The 22,567-nt window shown below is 37.7% G+C and overlaps 1 protein-coding gene and 1 pseudogene across 1 annotated transcript in view; both read left to right on the forward strand.

Annotated features, from left to right (window-relative positions):
- The window catches only part of TENM1 (teneurin transmembrane protein 1), an 854,561-nt gene that overhangs the window by 631,874 nt on the left and 200,120 nt on the right, over nucleotides 1–22,567 (forward strand). The gene's annotated exons all lie outside the window — the stretch shown is intronic.
- LOC112310426 (small ribosomal subunit protein uS15m-like) lies at nucleotides 16,904–17,657 on the forward strand (annotated as a pseudogene).

A 22,567-nucleotide genomic window follows, 5' to 3' on the forward strand; every position in this document is an offset into this window, starting at 1 on the left:
CTCCCTGGTAGAAAGGATCCTGATTGAAGGTATCATCCCTTTTCTAAGCCACTAGTACACCTGAATCTGGCTGATTCATTTTACTAAAGATCCAGCAAAAAATAATATTTCCTGTTGAGATTTGACTACACACACTTAGTAGGAATAAATGCAAGATGTGTTATAATCAAACAATCTAGATGGCAATAAACTTCCCAAAGCTTATTAAAGACCAGAAAGACTAAGGTAAAATTCATAGCTTTTCTGTATCATGACACTTAATTACTACACAATAGATTCCAAGAGCAGTGAAATTTGAATATTTGAAATTCATGTTCCTCTTATAGTGACTTCATATTCAAAGGTAAAGAATATATTCCTACTCTCCAAACTGTATAAATTTGTATGTCATGGAAGGCAATCTTTTTCCCTATTCATTTCTGAAGTATTAGCTCCCATTACTAGACTATAGGCAGAATCAGGTAATATTTTGAACTTATATATTGTTGGCTTTCTTAAGGGTTTAAAGTAATGCAAACCACTATAGGATTTTGGACAAATTATTCTGGGCCTCTGTTACCCAATCATCAAAACAAAAATAGCTATCCATCTCTTCTCTAATGGGGTGATTATGTGCCTTTGTTAACTTGGTCTAGTGAATTAGAAAGCGTTGTGAGCTGTTGAGAGAAAGCCGCCACACATAAACTGATTATAGGAAATTTCGATTATTATCTTCTGGTCACCCACGGTGATCACAATGTGTACTTATTGACATTATCTTCATTGCCTAGGCTGCCGTTGGGTGATTCCAGGGTAAAATCTATATCTGAATTTTTAATATCCACGTCGTGTGGTGACTGCATATTGATAGCCATAGCTGTGCATTTTCCTTACCTTCATGCTTCCTTGCCTTTGGGCATCAATCTTACACTCAAGGGTCATAATCCTTAGGGACAGTGTTGCTTTTTCTTGTCCTCCAGCTGAATTATTTCTCCCCGTCTTGACCCATTGTGTGCTCCTGCACTGTAGTTTTTCACTCCACTTAACTCCAGTGAGGGCGACCAAGGGTTACATGAACAGGAGACAGGTAAGTCTGGGTTATAGCTGTTGATGAATTTCATTTCCCCAGTCCAAGTTCACTAGAAATGATTGAATGCAGCTCCTTTGCTATTGCCACAGTTCTGATTAAGCACGTTAAAAGGCTTGTTGGCTGCAGTTTGAACCCCTGGCAGCAGCTGTCTTACACTTTTCATGTGTAGCATGCCTAGCTCCGAGCCGAGTGCTGGAGATACATGTGAGTGGAGAAAAAACAGCATCGGTTCAAGGACCTGGAAATCTGTCTCCTAAAAGCTTGATTTTTAGAAAGTTGGTCTTGGCTTGGGAGACTTTTATTTCTTCAACGACGATGTCAGTCTAATTTTCTATGCTATCAGATTAAGGTTTTTTTTTCATTTATTGTAAACGATTTCCCACAATATCCTTATTTGATCTGCCAACTTGTACAATCTATGGGCCTTAAGGGGAATGAGGAAGGCAAGTTCTACTATTCAAAAACCCCTTGTGTGTTGGCCACAGCATAATTGTATTTCTGCTTTACACCTATATCATGGTTGGGTAAACAAAGTTATACCCAATGGTGAATGAGTAATCCTTTTCAGTAGTATCAATTTCCAGAGCTTTGGCCCCATGAAATGAAATATCTGTTAGTATGTTTACCATTACCAGTCCAACTCATAAGATTGTATTGATTAGATTTTGCACTGCAAAAATACTATTTTAAACCAGAGTGAAATCAATATGGGTGTGTATTTTTATATACAAATTGGATTTAGCTCAAAAAGAATATTCTTCATTGGAGCAGAAATAAATCTGGAAAGAAAATCTGATAAAGCATCCTAAAATGAAAAAAAAAAAAAAAAGTTTACCGTTCCTGGTGCTTTAGTCCTTTCCCCTGACTATTAATCTGAGCTCAGTCCTGACTGTCTGAGTGGAGATTTCTTCTCTGCTCAAAGCAGATCAATGCTTGCACAAATTAGGACTTGAGATAACATCATCAGCGTGCAAATGCCTTCTTTAGATTTAAATGACACAATAGCTCTCTGGGAAGCAGCACAAACTGAAGCAGAAAACAGCCAGTGAGGCTCCTGATGGCAGCGCGCTTACTGTAAAGCACAGGAGCTCTTTTTCTTGGAGCACTTAATGCTTCAGAAACATCCCACCAGATGGGGTAGGATTATTTCCAGAAAGCAATTAAGGCAGTTACTGGAGCGATGGTAAGGCATCACTATGAGTAAGCAAATAGCAGACTTGCAGCTCCTCAACTTGTACTAGTTTTCATTTGATTTGGTTAAAGCTGAAGTTGAGAGATAATGGATATGGCCTCGAAAAGCTGAAAAGCAATGTATGTGCCCTGAATGTGGACTTACCATGCACGTGGAAGACTGCAGCTTATTCCTGAAATAATTTTACAAGCACTCAACTAAAATTAAAGCCAGTGTTCCCTGGTTCCTTTATAATACTAACAAGAGCATTTTACTAATAAAATCCCAAAGTACCCAATCCTGGGCTCCTCACACAGGGAGTGCTCATGAAATACTAGTTGACGGACTGTTCTCACTTTGTCAGCTGATTCACACATATACTTCATCTTCCCCATACCTGCTTTCCCATCTCAGAAAGGGAATTTCATTCCTCCAATTGCTCAGGCAAAAAACTATGGAGTCACCATTATCTCATGTCCATATCCAGTCTATCCTCAAAATATATGCAGAATCGGACCACTTCTCACCACCTGCACGGCAGGCCACCATCATCTCTTGCCTGGATTATTGCAGTAGCCTCCTAACTGATGTCCCTGTTTCCACCCTGACCTCTTAGAGTCTGCTGTCAACACAGCAGCAAGAGGGATCCTGTGTAAGTGAGATCATGCCACAACTCTGCTCAGAACCTTCTGTTGTCTTCCCATGTCACTCAGAGTAAAATCTGACTTCCTTACCATGGCCTACAAGGCCCTACACAATCTGTTCCCTCCTACTCCCGTACCTCTCTCCCACCATCTCCTACTACCCTCTCTTCCTCTCATTCACTCTGCTCCAGCTACATATTTTGGACTCTGGTTGCCTTGTTATTCCTCAACACTCTGGGTAAGGTCCCTCTTCCAGACCTTTCTACTCACTGTTCTTTCTGCCTTTCTCCCAGATAACTGCAAGGCGCTCTCTCTCTCTCTCTCTCTCTCGCTCTCTCTCTCTCTCTCTCTCTCTCTCTCGTTTTGTCTCTCCAGGTATCTGTTCTATGGATACATTATTAATAGCTGATACATTATTAAAGAGACCACACAATGTGAAATAGCAACTCCCCACCCCCTATCACTCTGTACCCCCCTTACCCTCTTTAATTTTCATCATAGCAGTTATCAATACCTGAAATATCCCATATTCATTTATTTATTTGTCACACCCCCACCCACCCACGTACACATCAGAATATAAGCTCCATAAAAGTAGTAATTATCTGTCTCTGTTGTATCTCCACTGCCTGGAATAGTACCTGGTACATCATAGGTTCCCAACCAATGTTTGTAACCATTAAATCCACTACACTAGCCAGATGCCCACCATTTTGTCTTATTCCTTATTGCTTCCTTCTTCCTTTTCCCCCTCCTCTTTCCCTTCCTTCTCTTCTGCATTACAACTATTACTCATTGAGAAGCTATTGCCAGGTGCTGTTACAGATACTGCTTTATCTCTTTAAATCGTGACAAGACTCTGTAAGGTATATTCTCATGTCAATAAACATGGAAATCAACGTCCAACGTGTAATATAATTGGCTTAAGATAATGCAAATAGTAAATCAGAGCTGTGACCTAAACCACAGTCTGATTCCAAAACTTATATTCATTCCACTCCTGCGAACCTACTGACTTCTTCAGCTTATCTTTCTCTAAAAGATGGAACATTCATGAAATCTAAGAATGTTGGATCCAGACAAAAATCTTAGACATGAGCTTATCAGACAATCTTGCTTTTTCCCCTTCCTTTCTTACTTTTACCATTTTGCAGTTGGTGAAGTTAAAACTCAGAAATATTAAAACTTGTCCAAATGTCATGTGGATAGTAATTGGCAAAATGAAGAGTAGAACTTTCTTATTCCCAATCTTGTATTCTCACTGGAATACCTACACATCTTTTAACAGCCAACAGGACAGCATGAGGATACCAAGAGGGGTTCCAACTAAAGGGATGATGAAGGTTTTATGGAAAGAAAAGAGATGGAACAGTGCTTTCTCTCCCCTCACCAAATCAGTGATTCTAAAATTTTAGAATACATTAAAACCACCTAGGATATCGTTAAAAGGCAAATTCTTAGGTGCCACCCTTACCATTTTGATTCAGTCAATCTGGAATGAGACCCAAGAAGTGATATATCCAACTAGATCCCCAGCAGGTAGTCTGTGAGCCATACTTTGCTAAACACATATAATCCGAACACACCAGGTTTAGGGTGACGGTGTATGGGCTTGTTGCAAAGGTGCCATAGAAACTATTTTTAAGAGGGTAAACACCACATTGCTTCACTTAGAAAGCTTGATGAAAATCTAATTGTCATTTCAATACTGAAAATAACTTGGATTGGTTTATAAATTTTTGGCTCTAATATACACGGCCACAATAATAATTCCACCTTTGAAGTCAGCAAAAGTAACACAAGATGAGAAAAAAGTCCACTTGGTTTGATATACGCTGACAGAAATATGCATGCTAATTAAAAGCCTCTCATTTAATGGGAACTGTGCATTTATCAATGATGCACGACATCGGCATTCCAGTGGGACAGTAGATCATGTTCCATATTATCAAGTGAGTTGTATTACAGTAAGCACCCCAAGGATTAATAATGTTTCATTATGAGAAAATCGAGTTTCAAATCATTGTTAGGTTACCGGACATGGTTGCATCAGTCCTCAGAGGCTGACAATACAAGCAACACTGAGAAAAGCAAATACTACCAAAGGCGAAATTGGAAGAGCAAAACCAGAAGGGTATTTGTAAATGTTAGGGAGCTGTCCTTTCAATATTGGAAAAAGATACTGGAGATTAGGAAATGGAATTTGCTCCCAAAGCTGGCCACAATTCTCTTGCCCCTTGACTTCATACATAACAGAAGGTCCCATAGATCATACCTGGCGTTCTCTGAGGAATAGGCCAAAAGGAAAAAAAGTTGTTTTATGTTTGATGTTTAAGACAAAACTTTCTGCTAGACCTAAGAAAAGACAAAAGTGTTCTAATACACACAAAGCCACCTAGTCAAAAGTAATAAAATTCACCCCTTTTATCATCTTTACTGGGGGGAAAAAAGCCCATCTAGTATGGTGAAAGTGGTATTGAATTTTAGATAACACTTTGAAAACTCATACTCTAGATATTAAAGGCCAGTTTTCCAAAGTGCAAGCTTCTTTTTTGGTCAGACTCAAATTGATTTTTCCAAGAAAATTTGGGGCCTGACACTCACACTTTATAGTAGTTCCTCAAGGTTCTCTTCTCGGGACTTTTTTTCTATGAGCTCCATGTGGGGGGAAATCTACCATTGCCCCTACGTGGATTATCATATTTGTCCTGGATCTACAGGTGTTCTTCAGAGATACAAAGAGCATACAGGGAAGGGAATAATATCTGCCAGTGGGTGTACTAAATTCTTTCATATCATCTATAGAAAACAGCTCCTTTAAGGAGTTATGTTTATGCCATTTGATTAGAAAACTAAGATTAAAGTATTGCCATAATTCTGCATGACTAGTAGATGGCAGATCCAGGATTCAAATCCATGTCTGTCCATCCTAAAAGCTCATGCTGTTCCTATACATCACAGGTGGCAAACACAAGGCCAGCAGGCTGAATCCGGCCCTCCACCTTGTTTTATCCGGCCTGGCACCTTGTTTCTACCCGGTGGCAGTGCCGAACTCCTTGCCCCTAGTTAAGGAGTAGTTACGTTTACATAGTCCTAAATTACATTTGGCCCTTTGAAGGCAACCACGAGGCTGTTGTGACCCCCAGTGAAAAGGAGTTTGACAGCCCTGCTATATATCAACATTACTTTGGTTTATTATTTACATTTTCAATGTTTCCACATATTTACACCATATTTTTAAAATTTTTTAAATTAGTTTACATTTGATATATTATTTTATATTAGTTTCGGGTGTACAACATACTGGTTAAACAATCATATGCTTTACAAAGTGTTCCCCGTGATACTTCCAGTATCCACCTGGCAAGATAATAAGCCATAGTTATTATCTTACCCTTTGCGACAGCATGGATGGACCCAGAGGGTATTATGCTCAGTGAAATGAGTCAGACAGAGAAAGACAAATACCACATGATTTCACTTATATGTGTAATCTAAAGAACAATATAAATGAACAAACACAACAGAAACACAGTCATAAATACAAAGAACAGACTGAGGGTTGCCAGAGAGGCGGGGTTTGGGGGACTGGGTGAAAAAAGTAAAGAGACTGAGAAGTACAGATTGGTAGTCACAGGATAATCATGGGGATGTTAAGTACAGCAGAGGGAATGTAGTCAGTGACACACCATATTTTTGATACTCCTATAAGTTAGGGTGGGTGATTGCATACTTCTCTCACAAATAAGGGCACAGACTCGGAAAGAATAAACCATATATTCAGGCTCGCATGGCTAATAATTAGCAAATCTGGGACTCCCGGTGGGTCCCTTGATCAAATATGAGATGGTTTGACTCCATGAGAGAAGCCATAGGCATGAGTCTGCAGGAGCTGAGCAGGGCTGTGAAAGACAGGACATTGTGGACGTCACTCATTCGCAGGGCCATCAGGAGTTGGAGCTGACGCAATGACACGTAACACACACAACGAACTCTATCCCTCGAAGGAATGAAATTTGGAAAAAAACAATGTTATTCTGTTTGAGGAAGCCAACACTTTAAGATATCTTATACGTAGACATTTAAAAATATGGTATTGAACCTAGTATACATTAGTACTCTTTTATGTCATTGTTAGCTACTGAAGTAAAGATATAATTAAGAGATAATGCCAAAAGAAAGGAAGGGACCTATGTACAAGAATTTCCTATCAGAGCTGAGTGATCCAAACGTCAAGGCCAAGTAGAGCACCTTCTTTTCTGAGGAGGAGCTGCTGATTTTTGAGATGGCACCATATTACTGTGTCTTTTTTCTATTATGCTGAATAATTTATGCAGATTAAATAAATCCACAACAGACTATTAGTGCAAAGATGTGAGAATAAAGGAGGAATATAGTCAAAATTAAAGGGTGAAAATGTTATTGTGATAATGTAATGACTTTATTAAAGTGTAATCAGTATATATTATAAAGCAAATAGCTTAACTGAAAAAAAAAATCGGACACTTTTATTAGAATAATATCCCGATTTAATGCTGGCTGGAGTAAGTATGGGTTATAAAAGTTGTTTTTCTGCTTTACTCAACTCAGGTCACTGGAAGTAAGTGACAAAACATCTAAAAATTCTTGCATTTCATCGTGATGTACACTTGTACTTATAGTACAGCAATAAACTGTCTGGATTTCGATTGTACTTCAAACAGAATTTCCTTTATTTTTCCAGCCAATCAGACTTACTTAGGATATAAACTCCTAACAGCTACTGTAGGGCATCCAGCCTGCTCTCAAATACAGTCCAGTATAGGGGTTAAAAGTATGGCCTCTAAAGTCATACTGTGTGGGTTCAAATCCCTACTCTTTGCCTAGTAGAAATAGGACCTTAGGCACGTTGCTAAGCCACAGTTTTCTCACCTGTAGAGTGGGGTTAATAGCAGTACCTCTGTCATAGAGTTGTGAGAACTAAGGAAAAGAATTCATTTAAATCATTGAGCACAGTGCATACTATCTAAAATTCCCAATAAATTTTAGCAATAGCTATTACTATCATTATTCTTACACAGGGCCTAGAGATCTACAGGTTCAAAATACATTATGTGGTCTTGATAACTACAGTGAAACCACTATTCATTTAAATAACAATAGAAATTTATTCTTTCACAGTTTGGGAGGTTAGAAGCCTGAAATAAAGGTATCAACAGAGGGAAGCACTCCCTCTGGAGGCTGTGGAGGAGAAGTCTTTCTTGCCTCCTCCAGCTTGTAGTGGCCGTCAGCATTCCTTGGCTTATTACTACGTAGCTCCAGTCTACGCCTCCATGTCTGCGTGGCGTTCTTTCTCCTTTTCTGTCTCTTCTAAGGACACTTGTCATTGGATTTAAGGCCACCAGGTTAATCCAGTATGATCTTAATTCCACATTCTTAACTTAATTATATCTTCAGAGACCCTTTCTCAAAATAAGGTCACATTCACATGTTGCCGAGGTTGTGACAAGGACATATTAGTCAAACCACTATACTCAGTAAAACATATTTAGTTTTATTTCCTCTATCTTTATCACCCATTAGAGTGATACATCCAGGAAAAGGGTGTGTCTTAGTGTGTTCGGGGTGCTATAATAAAATTCCACAGACTGGGCAACTTACAAGCAAGAGAAATTTATTTCTCACATTTGTGGAGGCTGGGAAATCCAAGATGAAGGCACTGGCAGAATCAGTGTCTGATGAGGGTCTACTTTCTGCTTCATACATGATGTCTGTCTTCTTGCTGTCCTCACATGACAGGAGGGTACAGGGAGCTCACTGGAGTCTTTTTTAGAAGGTCACCAATCCCACTCATGAGGGCTCCACTCTCATGATCTAATCACGTCCCGAAGGCTCCAGCTCAGATTATGATTTCAACGTATGAATTGGGGTGGGGGAACCTCAAACATTTAATTTATAGCAGAGTTGTATTATTTCATTTTCGATTTTGCCATGTCAAAGACATGACATCATCAAAATTGTAGAAATACCAAAGTTTATCTTCACTGGCCTATAAAAGTCCCAGAGCTCTTGCCTTTTCCTATGTGGCTCTTTCGGGCCTTGCTCTTCTCCGCTGCACATAGCACCCCCATTCTGCCTAGGACCTCCGTCTGCCACCCCACCCAGGTTTTCCTTACCCTGAGCAATCTCTCAGACTCTGAACTTATTTTTTTCCTTTCAGCTTTCCAGTAATCTTATCATTTATTTTAACAATGCTCTGTTACCACACTCTTCCAAAACTCTGGTGAGGAAAATAACACAGGCATTATAGAATTAAGTTTTGCGAGAAAGAAACACTGGCAAAGGGTTCTTTTCACTAGGCCAGTCAGTAGTTTTTGAACTGCAGTCCTTGGCAACGGAAACCTCCAGTTAAGCCTTGTTTAGAACCCTGGTAGATAAAACAGACGGAAGTAGCGCTGCCCTGCCTGCGCGCACCTGGAGGTGTCTGACTTCTCACGGGATAATAATACCTTAGTTGTTGAGACTTCAGGCACTGCGAGCTTTCACTCCAGAATCAAAAAATTTAACCCATTTCTAATGATACTGAACAGATAGGCCCTCCTCAACCTGCAATCTATAATTATATGTAGCACTTTAAAGTTCTGATCAATGATTCCAAGTGATAAGCAAACAAAAGAATGTTATCGTAATGTATTGAGAAGAATAACATTTTCAGCTTGGAGAATATGCAATTGTATGTTTATTTCTGACACCTCAGAAGTTTGGTTTTTTTTTTTAATTAAAACTTCTTTTTAAATTATTTTTTATTGTTATGCAGTTACAATTGTCTGCATTTTCTCCCCATCCCTCCACCCCACCCCAGCCAATCCCACCTCCCTCCCCCACCTCTACCTCCCCCCTTGATTTTGTCCTTGAAGTTTTTTGAGTTATAGTTTCAGTGTTTTCCCCCCATCAATAAAAAGTAACAGAAATTCTATATACATATAGGAGTTCTTTTAAGAGAGAATATACAAAAACTTATTTCTTCCTAGTTCCAATACACATTGTCTGTGGTCTATCATTCCAATTTCTCCTGCAAATACCATTAAATCCCCTGCCTCATTGGGCATCCCTGGCAAAACTTCAACAGTGAGTGATGTCAACTGTTAGGCTTTTCCAGGATATCAATATGTTATTGACGTTAAATGAAGGGCGTCCATAGAATATAGTACATCAAAAAGAAAAATAAAAAATAAAAAACCTCTCAGGCTTTTCCATGTGTGTACCCAACAACCAAGTTTGTCGGGAAAAAAATTCCATTCTGGATGTGCTGATGCTAAGACAAATCCATGGTCACCAACCTCATCTGGGCCCTCAAACACTGTCCAGGATTATTACTGCATTTCTCAGCTTACCTCATTCTGTCATCCTCTACAACTAATTTTTCAGTTTCTCTACTTTTCTCCAACTTTCAGCCTCCCCACTGTCCATGCATTCTCAATGCGAAGCCTCCTGCTGCACAGAGGAAATAACCACCACATGACAACTCCCTCCATTTCCTTCCACCAGATCTAAAATCAGATTGTGTCTGCACCTGTGCTCTCTTTCTTCCTCCCGCTACAATGCAGGAAGTGTCCTGTCAAAGATTAGTTCCTCCACTTGTGCTCTACATCCCACCCCAGTCCTGCTTTCTCGCGTGTGTAAGTTTCACTCCCAAGTTTCTACTAGATCTTTGTTCAGAGCTTTGAAACGTGATCTCATCTCTCTCACTTGAAAAAAAGAGTTTTCCTCCTACATTCTCTTTTCACTAGCTAATCACCTCTTGGCTCCCTTTAATGATTCAGTGTCACATCTCCACTTCTTTACTCTTCATTTATCTTTTTATTTTGAAATAATCAGAAGCTGACAGAAAAGTATAAGTACAGTATACACATTTTTCTCCTGAAACATTTAAGAATAAGTTGGAGGCCTGTTTGTTCCCCAAATCTTTTATTGTGTATTTCCTAAAAATAAAAGTATTTATGAGATGGATGAATGGATACAAAGTTGAAAGGGAGGAAAACGGATCCTCACAGTGACAAATATTTGGCTAAAAGATAAACATTTGAGTCAAAAATTTAGATATATCCAAATATATACATTTTTACATAAATATAGGCAAATTATCTTTGTCAGGCCTAAGAGCCATTGTGATTGGCTGGCTTCTAATAATTTTAGTTTGTGTCATTCAGAAATTATCTGTGATTTTGAAAACTTCTCTTAACTCAGTTGCTCAAAAAATGAAATTGGATTGTACCCTGGGCACAGCAGGAAGGTAATTTAAAGAACCTAGGAACATTGTTGAAATTATCATGCAAGCTTATTAAATGCAATGTATATTTAAATTGAAAAAAAACTTTCTTTATTAAACCTAGATAGGTGAATTTTTACAGCTTCCAGCACTAAAATATATTAGATTTGAGAGTCAGGTTAGATTAATTTCTAATCTTTATGGAGATCATTTTTATTAAAAAGTGGAAAGTTAGGAATTTGACAGTGACAGGGTTCGGATAACTCTAAAAGGGTCATCATTTAAATTTGCAGGGAAAGTAAAATCAGGGTGCTTTCATGATAAAGATGATTTGTTTATTTTATATGCTCATTTTTAAAAGCTGTTTTAATATTTAGGCTTGTTATGGAAAATCTGAATTGTGGTTGAATATATTAAAACCTAAAGGATTTTGCCTTTCCTTTCATTTTATGAGAGCCAACCAAATAAATCTTGGCCTGGACTCCGATGCTAAAATGAAAAAGATTAAGGGAGTGTTTTCACTTACGACATATGTGATCAAAATGTTTGCTGTTTATTTGAGAATAGGTTGTATAATTTTTAAGTTAGCTGAATTGTTTACTTTTCTAAAAGAGTATTTCACATAATTGTGACTTACTAGTTGATTATTTATATTTCACATTCTTTCCATTGAAGGACACTTTGGTTTCTTGGGGTGGTTGAATTAGAGGTGCATAAAAACATTGTTTTCCCCAGGAGATGGCTAACAATAGAGTGGGAGGAAGCTGCCTCTCTCCTTTGAATTTGGATTGCTCTTGGTGTTCTTGAAAGTTGGAAACCAAACCACAAAGAATACAACACTTTCCTCTGCCAAAAGAGCAAGAGCTTTTGTCTAGTGTGTTTACTGGTAGTGTGCAAGTAGCTGGGGGGTTTTAACTTGTGAAAACTGACTTTTGAAGTCTCAGCAACAGTTAACTATCCTCACATTGTAGGCCTTTAAACCAATGATCGCATAGAATGAAGTACTCACTAGATGAAGATAAGAATGAAAATGGAGATTCAGGTGTTTACTTTTGAGTATCTACCAGAGAACTTTAGAAAAGAACTTTAGCAAGCACACATGAGAAAAGGCAACCCTGCTCATGGTCCCTGAGTTTTATCTTGTTACTTGATCTAGTGTTAATCTCCTCCAAGTGACAAAGAAGGCCCTTTCCTGCCTTCTTTTTGTATGTACAATAGCACTTAGCGTGGAACTTTCAGTGTACCAGCTTAGTAAACATCTATCACTCTGCATCTTTTACCAGCATTTTAAATTCAATGCATCCAAAACTAACACAACTCTTATCCCATTCAATCATGGCCTTTTCCACACCTTCTGATTTCCCTCAGTGGTGCCCACATATTTCTATATTGACCCAGACGGAAAATTTCAGTGAGATACTTTTATGCTTATCAGTAATTTATTTTTTAAAACATATACTAAGGTCCTATTATACCCTGAGCTACACAGGGTACTCAATCAATGTTTACTAAATGAATTAGTGAAATAATTTCACATTTATTTATTGAGTGCTTATCATGTGTTAGGAAAATGTGAGAGAAAAATGATTGAGACTCAACTACTGCCTTCATTACCTTATAACATAGTAGAGAGAATATGCATATATATAGTCTGTCCAGAAGGTACAATATCGTAGGGAGAATATATATAAAGAGAGGTCTGTCTAGAAGGTATCCAGCTGTGTAATATGAAAAATAGAAACATTTATTGAAGAAGATAAAAGAAACATTGTACATAGGACAATGACACCTCAGTCCCCTTCAAAGCAGGCACCTTGGGACCTCACACAGTTCTCCCAATCGCCATCAGCAGTCCCAGTGTATTTCCTGAATCTCATCAACCATCTGAAATCTCTTCCCTTTCAAAGGTGATTTTAGTTTGGGGAAAAGCCAGAAGTCACAGGGCGCCAAATCTGGGCTGTAGGGGGGCTGAGTCACCTGGGTGATTTGATGTTTCATCAAAAAACTCTGTATGAGACATGATGCGTGAGCGGGCACATTGTCATGATGAAGCTGCCCATCACCAGTTGCCCACACCTGCAGCCTGCTGAATCATCTGAATAGTTTCCTTGGAGGAATGTTCAAGCTTAACGCAAAATTTGTTACAGATTTGTTGCTCTACTTGCTCAGTCATTTTGAATGTGATGGCCACACAGTACACATGCTCACTCAGCAGCATCTACCTCCCTCACAGACTAGTATAGTGAAATCATCATTGTTCACACATGCGCATTCCAGTCCACTCTTCGTGGCCACCAGTTTACATGGATGTTGGGCACAAACTGTTCTCGTTATATTAACAATGGCTGAGCAGACTATGTAGTCCGTCCAGAAGCAATAAGGAGGCATTTGAGAGGTTAGAGGCGAAGGCCCTGATAAGCATATTAGAACCAGATAATCATAACAGCTAACACTTGCATAGCATTTATTATGTACCCAGCATGGTTATAAGCACTTTTCATATATTTACCCATTTGATCCTTACAAGAACCCCAGTTTATAGATAGGAAGCCAAAGCACAGAAAGACTTAGTGACTTGCCCAAGGTCAATGGCTGAGCTACTATTCCAGCCCAGGGTATCAGGCTCAGAGGCAAGGCTCTTAACTACTATGCTGTAAGAGTGAGGAAGCAACAGAAGGAGGGACAGAGGGAGGGGAGGGGAGGGGGAGAGAGAGAGAGAAGTGGAATTGAAAATGGAAGAATTGAAAGGCCTGGCTATATATGAGCATATGGGAAAAAGAAAATGAAAACATTATGCCAAGTTTCCTAGCTTTAGAAACCTGGAATGTTATTATGGTATTAACAAAAAAAAAGTGAAATCAGGGTTTTAAAAGAGATTATAAATAGAGATTAAAAGGTAGGTTATAAACATACTAAGTTGAAGGTGCTGGTGACCTAGCCACATAGCCACATAATATTTGTAAAATTGAAAGTAAGTCAAGGACTTTGTCTAAATATATCTAGATTAATATACTGCCTACGCATAGCTTTCTTGCAGTAAGTGCAACCTCACCAGAGTGTTGATATTATGAGACAAGGATAGACACGAAGTCAAATTCTTTATTGCATTATTCATCCTTAGAAGAGTGAATATGGCAGCTTTTCGGAAACATATAAAATGTCTCTTAAAGTTCAGGTGACAGTAATACCCATATAGCCTTTTAAACATTTTAATGATCGCCATAGAGAAAAATTATAAATTAAAAAACCTAAATATTAAATGGCACCAACTTGTGCATAGAAATGATATATAAGGATGTTTATATGCTTTTGTCTTCATCATGCAGAGGATTTTGTTGACAATGGATTCTTTACATTTCTTTCTCCTTGTCATATTTATTTATAGGGGTAAAAATAAACTGTAGGTGCATGGTCTGCTGGGCAGTGATGGCATCTTTGTAAATATTCATGTAGCCCTTCCCCAGGCCTTTGACGCTGCTTTCCTGCCTCTGTAATGCCTTGAACACACCTTCTGCATTAACGATGCAGGAGCCTACCACAGTAGCGGAGCATTGTGATGACTGCTAGCATTGTCTCTCACACAGACTCCAAGGTGACTTCATTTTCTAAAGCTGAAGAGCCCTTACCAAGAGTGTTGAATGAGGGGAAACATCTCCGTAAGCTCTCTTTCATTCGGAGTAATTTTTTAGTCTGCATGAAGTGTCCTTCCAACAAACGGCTTTGGCTTTGCCACTGAAGTATGCTATCAGATGTATTTTCGGGCTTGAATATATCTTTGAAGATCTCTTAGTCCATCATTTGTAGAGCTGTAGGGAACGCAGACCTTTATGTGCTAAATTGGGAGGCATATTGCCTTAGAAAAACACTGTGCAGAAGTTTTAGATGTGCATCAAGGGGATTGATAGAATCCATTTTGGGGAGAAGAGATGTAATATCACATTTTTTCAAGAAGGAAAAACAAATCTAATATCAGTCAGAGAAAAGGGAGAAAGTTCTTTGTGCAATTTCAACATTGTTAAACCATACCTAAAAGAGTGCTAAACTGTCTGTATAAAGAACAGCTTCCTAACTTACCAATAAATGCCTCTTAAGTAGCCTCTCTGAGCCAGAATGTGGTAGTACTTGTTCCAGTAGTAGTTGTATATAGTGTTATAAGTGCGAGCACTGTTTTACAGAGGTCAAGGACACAAGTTTGATACTCTAATGAGCCAGTTAGGCTTGCCCTTCTATGTGGTCACAGACTAAATAGGTAGCAGTGATCTAAATAAAAAGCTGTGGATAGACCAATACAAACCTTCCCACAGCTAAATGACCAGTTCAGAGCACATGGCTTACCACTAACAGAAAGTGAGGAGTTTACAAAGTTAACATTTTCTCATTATGAATGATGGTTTTACCCTTACAATCTGGTACCTACTGGGCCAAGTGAAAAGCATTTATGAGACAAGCATCTTAGATTTCAACATTCTTTGGCAAGTGGAGATACTATTGGATAGGCAAGTGTGTTGGGTTCGTAATCAAAGACTTGAGACACAGTCCTGAGTTTCGTAGGCATAAATGAGTAGACGTTCACCTCGGCCTCAGTGCTTCCAGCTTCTAACTGATCACAGGTCTAAGCGACCTCTAGAGTCATGGGAGAATATTTTACTTGACCAGAAAAGAAACAAGATTTATTCGAAAGGAAAGATTTGAAATATTGAAAAAAGCCAGCTGACTATTTTATCAAATTCAAAGGTTGTAAGCCAGGCATGATATTTTTCTGTCTTGTCAGGTTTGTTCAGTTTTACCGAAGGTCAGTTCATCATTTTTATAAAGGAAATCCAAGGCATGTGATAAGCATAATCCACGAGACATTAAACTGAAAGTCAGTTTAACTCTTGATCTTCAAATACTAGATTCCTTCAGATTTTTCCTCTTATCCATCAATAATTTGAGACTCATCTCAAGATTTTTATGGGGTGAAGTGTGTTGTTATTGTTCTTGTTGTTGCTCTGCTTGTGTGTGGCCATCTGTACAAAAAGAGGTAGCTAACATTTTGTAATCTCTTCAACCAGATTGTTGTTCAAATATAAGATCTGGTTAAGATTACTGAAATATATTGAAGGCAGTTGTAATGCTGGGACTGAGCAAACAAGGGTTATGCTTATGTCATAGGTCTTCTCTGTAGAAATGAGAGATGCACCATTACACCGCAAACACAGAAAATATGACATATAGCTATAGTAAAACCAAATGCTTCTCATAGCAAGATGCTTGTAAAGATCAGGTGGTATTGAAGTTAATTCTGTGCAATGAAATAGAGATGTTATTAACTAATATTTTCCCCAATGTGTTCCAGAGAAACAGAAAACAACGTGTGTGTGCATGTGTATGTGTACACTTGCATGCATACATGCACACGTGAGCATATGTTCTGTAAAATTAACCATTATTTGTAATACTCCCACTCTTAAGTAGTATGCCCGCCACTGAGGAATGGAAGAAGCTGAAAGTAATAAAATTAAAATGACTCAAATATTTCAAAAAAATACTGAGTAAATAGCCTTTTGTTCTTAATAATATTTATTGTTCTCAGTTGACTCATTGCTTGATTTTAGTGAAGTCTGGTATACACTGTGAAAACTAGTCCAGCCCATAAGCAGCACTGCCCATATTACCAAATCAACTTATTGTCCTTTTTTTCCCTAACTTTTACTTCCCACATTAATTACACAAAACAATGAAAAAATTCTCATAAGTCCCCCAGCAAAAGTTGTATTATAGAAGTCACCATGCTGAGGGTGGCATGGAGGCAGGGCACTGAGTTCCATTCGCACCCAGGCCCCAGTCCTTGGACTGCCAGGTGCAGGGTGTGCCCCGCTTCCATCCCACCACTGGCACCTTCCCTCACCTCCTCACAGTCTTATCCTCTTGGCCACCTGCGGATATGCCATCCAGAATCCCATGCAGCCCAACCAAGAAGATGACCCGGCCCCCTCCACACTGCTCAAAGATTACCAGAACATCCCTGGAACTGACATGGTTGATGATGTTGTGCAAAAACTCTTGACTTTGGAAATGGCCAACCAGAAGAAGAAGCTAAAAATCAAATAAGAGCAGATGATGAGAAAGATCATGACAAACCCTGAGGACACCAGCTCTCCAGAGGCTTGAAGTGTTGCCTTGATGGTCAAGATGTGCAGTTATGAAGAACACGTGCAGAAACGCCGAAAAGACAAAAGCCCATTGGTCAGAGGAATAAGATGCTCCAAAAACCTCCATAAGACCAACTCTAATGTCTTTGAGAAAACGTGCAAGGAACTGGGGGTTGAGTACTTCTTTCCCCCTCTGTACTACCGAAAAGCCCACCTCCACTGGGTGACCACAAAGGCTCCATGCATGTGGGTTTTCCAGGGGGCTCAAAAGCTGAAGAAGCAAAAAGGCTTATATGCTGCAGCAGCAGCCATGGCTACGTTGCTCAGTTCATTGCAGCGTTGTCCCATACAACAAAAACTTGCAAAATCAATCCCCAGTCAGGGCATATAATGGAAGGCAAACAATCGATGTTTCTCTCTCTCTCACTCTCTCTCTCTCTCCAACAAATATATCGTCAGATGAGGATTAAAAACAAACAAAAATGCTGCAACAGCAGCCCAGAAACAGAGCCAGACAAACCCAGAGCTGGATCAGAGCAATCAAGGAAAACCAATAAATTTTGTTACAGCTAAAAAAAAAAAATGTATTTTAACCTACAAATAGAAGGGCGCTGTTCAGGTTCATTCATTCCCAACTCTTATGCTCACAGCCTGGTTTCCTTTGATTTTTAACTGATTCTACTAAATGCTGGACAAGTAAGCATGTAATAGTTTCTCAATTTTTAAATTAATTCTCACATAAAAATGTCCTTTCCTTGTTTAGAATGTCATATTGTATTACTGAAAATTTTGTGAAAATGTATATTTTAGAACCTAAGTGAAATCAAGGTTTAGGATTTTGGGGTGCCCTTTATTGTCATTGTGTAATATTTCGAACAGCCAAAGTGCCAAGAATAACAGAATTTACTGGGAACTTTTGTCTAAAAAGTATGTCTCAGAGAAATGGTTCTCAGGAGGGCTCTGAAGGATTTACTGTTCAATCAAATTGTTCTTTGTCAGCATGCAACAAAGAAGTGTTCAGTTGTATCCTAGTTCAATTTTTACAAGTGGTGTTCAGTGTTGACATGTATAAAGAAACTTATTAAAAATGAAATATCTCAATAGAACTTTAAAGTGTCTCCCTATATTTTTCATCTTCTTTTCTGATACATTTGCACAGAAGAAATGTTTGTATTTTAGAATTCTTTTGTCATATTTTGTAGCCTGTAATGTTAATGTATTTTCAACCACATAGAAAATATTACACATAGAGTAGAGCTTTTCATGACACAAATATATTAGAGCAAATATTCCTTCTATCACCTTTATGAATTATACAGTTGCCAGCATTTGTTTTCTGTTAGTTCTTCCCACAACACCCATCTTAGAATCAGTCCAAAAATTCCATTTGGAACTGGATACAATTGCAGGAGTGTTGATGCATTTCACAATGAGGAATGCTTATTGTGTAAGATCTGCTTCTCCATTTGTAGTCATTTATTTCTTCGAGGATTCTCTTACTCCTGGGGATATTCCTTCCCACCTGGATGCTTGTGGTCCTGAGACTGTGCATCACGTTAGCGGTCGTGGCTGTGTCTGGGGAGGGCTTTGAGTTGCGGAGTGCAAGAGTCAGGTTAAGTCATATCTTCACTTATTAATTCAATAGAGCTGTCCCTAGAGACAGTTGTTTCGCACTGATTCTTTCATTTCTTTTCTCTTATTAAATATTTCAGGCATATAATGAACAACTTTAAACCCGCACTCTAGCTTCAAAAATTAACAAACACAAATGAAGTCCCTGGGGTCCCATTCCCCTCCCTCTCTGCAGCGGAAACAACTATCCTATATTTAATCATTCCTGTACATATTGTTAGACTTTTACAGATAAGTATATACCTGTAAAAATACATTATATTGTTCTGCACGTGTTTAAATTTTATATGAATAACGTACTTTCTTCCTTCAGAATTGTTTCTAAGGTTTTTCCATAGTGAAGCATGTACCTCTACTTTATTCGTTAACATTCATATGTTTTATCCTGTATGAATACACCAAATTTTATATATTCATTTTCCTATTGATGCACATGGCACATTTAGGTTAGGACACATACACACAGGCACACACACCAGTGAATATGCTCCTTCCAAATGCTTTTGGGTATTCTTAGTTTTTTCTTTAGGATCAGGTTTCCAAGCGCTATGAAACATGTTGCGATACTGACTAAAACGACACGGAATTGACAGAACTAGTAGAGGAAAATTGCCATCCTAATGATACTGAGGCTTGTGAGCCATGAACACAGTATATCTCTCCATTGATTGAGTCTTTTCCCATGAAACAATGTTGATATGTTTTGCTAGATTTATTATTGTGAGTGAGATTTTTTCTTGAGTGAGATTTGTTTAAATTACATGTTCTAGTCTGGCTGTCCCTGTTATGCATAGGCACGCTGCTGATTTGTTTTCTGCTGATCTTGTGCCCAGCAACCTTGCTATCCTCTCTTCTAGTTTTCATCATCTCCCTGTACACTCAGTTTTGTTTCTTTCTTGCCAGGTATTACACATTTTATATTTTTGAGCTCTAGTACAACACTAAATCACAACCAGTAGTTAATTGTAGTACTTCTATCTCTAAAGGGGCACTTTCTATTATTTTATTACTAAGTGTGATGCTTACTTTAGGATATTTGGTGAATCACATTTATCATATTCAGTAAGTTTCCTTCTAGTCCTATCTTGTTAAGAGGTTCTACCATAAATAGGAACTAAATGTAAGATACTACTCTTTCAGTATATAAGATGATAATTTGGTTTTAATCCATTATGAAGTGAAATTACAGTGAAATAGATTAATTCAATGATGAATTACATGAATAGATTTTCAAAACTTAAACTATCCTAGTATTCATGCCTACTTGGTTGCAGTTTATATATTTGTGTGTGTGTGTGTACATTGCTAATTTTATTTCCAGATCTTGTATTGGAAATTTTTGCAGCTGTCTTTATGAATGAGATTGGCCTATTAAAAAATGTCCCGTTTCCTTCACTTCCCCCATTTTAGAGATTATAGTAGTCTCACAAAATGATTCAGGAAAAGTTCTCTGTTTTCATAAACTCTGGTATATCTTAAAATAGAGATTATCTGTTTCTTAGAAATTTGGCAAAATACCTAGGCCATTTTCACTGTCTTTAATGTGTGTTCAGGCTTTCTATTTCTTCTCACCCATTTGTTTTCCTTGAAAAAAGTCTACTTTTGGCTAAGGTTTCAAACTTACTGGCATAAAGTTGTTCATAGCACTCGTATTTATTTTTATATTTTAATATTTAGTGTTTATTTATATCATTTCCTTTCTTTTGTTCTTGTTCTACCTTGCCAGACAGAGGTTTCTCTATTTTATTGTTTATGTCAAAGACACAAAGCTTGGTTTTATTGATCTTCACTATTGTTTCTTTGTTTCTGATTTCATTAACTTCTGCTTCTACCTTTATTCCTTCCTTCCTTCTAGTTATACGCAGTCCTATTCTAATTCCTTGAGTTGGATACTTTTATTCATTAATTTCCTTTTTATATTTTAAATTTTATTAAATTTATTGGGGTGACATTGGTTAGTAAAATTATATAGGTTTCATGGGTACAGTCTATAACACATCATCTGTATGTTGCACTGTGTGTTCACTACCCCAAGTCAAGTCTCCTTCCATCACCATTTATCCCCCTTTTTCCACCTTCCCCCACTCCCCTTTCCCTCTGGCAGTCACCGTACTGTTGTCTGTGTCTATGAGTGTATTTCTTTGCTTAATCTCTTCATCTTTTCCACCCAACCCTTTGTTCATTAATTTTTCATTTTTCTTCTTTTCTACCTAATGTACTTAAGGCTGTAAATTTCCTTTATATTACTGTCTGAGCTACATCCCACAAGTTTTTATAAATAGTATTTTCATTGTTATTCAGTTACTAATTTCCAATATAATTTTTATGCAGTACATGAATTATTTTAAGAACACTTTCCTGCATTTTTTCATTTGCTTTTTGTTTATTGATTTCTGATTTTAGTGCATTTTGCTGAAACAGCATGATCTGTACGGTGTAGAATCTTTGCCGTTCGTTGAGCCTTGCCTTGTGATCTAGTATTTGTCAGTTTTTTGTGGGTATTCTGTGTTTTAAAAGAATATGTATTGTATGTACACCTGAAACTAATACAAAATAATATTACAGGTAAACTGTAATTGAAAAAAATTTAAATTAAAAAAGTATGTATTGTATAGTCATAGCTTTGGGGTTCTTTATACATCCATTATATTAAAGCCGTTAACTATATGATTCAAATTTTCTACATCCTTGCTAACTTTTTTATCACCTTATAACTGTGAAATTTTCAATTAGTCTTATTATCAGGCTGTCAGTTTTGGGTATATGTATGTATATTGAAGCTATATTTTCTTACAGAGTCTGAATTATTGCATCTTCCTCATGAATTATCCACTTTATCATCGTGTAATGACTCTCCCTACCCATTATCATGCTTTATGCCTTGAAAACTATTTTGTCTGATAATGTTATAGCTACAGCATGCTTCTGTTGGTTAGTTCTTTTCTAGAATGCCCTTTTCCTTTTATTACTAACTTTTCTGTAGTAGTACATTTCTGCACGTCTCTTAGTAACATGAAGAAAGTAACTAGATTTTCTTTTTCACTCAGTTCCAGAGTCTCTCTGTTTTAAGTTGCAAATTCAATTTGTTTGTATTCACTGGGATTCCTGACATGTTTGGATTTATATCTTATAATCATCTTTTGTGTCTTCTAGTTACAATATTTGTTTTTCCTTTGACTTTTTTCCCCTTTCTGCTTTTGCTTTGATTTAATGACTTCATAGTCATTCTTTTTTCTCCTCCCCTGATTAGGAAGTTATATATTCTGTTTCTGTTCTTTCGGTCATTACGCTTAATTTTTTAACATTTTATTAAAATATAACACATACAGAAAAGTGCAGAAGTCATAAGTGTACAGCACAGTAAATTATCCAAGTATGAAACACCTGTCAACCACTAATGAAGTCAAAATATAGGTTACAAACCCCCGGAATCATCCTTTGTGCCCCTCCCTAATTATTACTTCCTCCATCCTTCCTCCCCAAGGTAAATATCCTGACTTCTAATACTTACCTGCTTTCTGAACATTTTAAGAATGGAATCTTACCAAATGCATAATTTTACATCTGATTTCTTTCACTCAACATTATTTTGGGGGTGGGGAGTTCATCTATATTATGGCAGGTTGCTGTACATCATGAATTTATATTGTGGTATACTATTTGTTTGCA

The sequence above is a fragment of the Desmodus rotundus genome, chromosome X, assembly GCF_022682495.2.
Source record: "Desmodus rotundus isolate HL8 chromosome X, HLdesRot8A.1, whole genome shotgun sequence".
Classification (NCBI taxonomy): domain Eukaryota; kingdom Metazoa; phylum Chordata; class Mammalia; order Chiroptera; family Phyllostomidae; genus Desmodus; species Desmodus rotundus.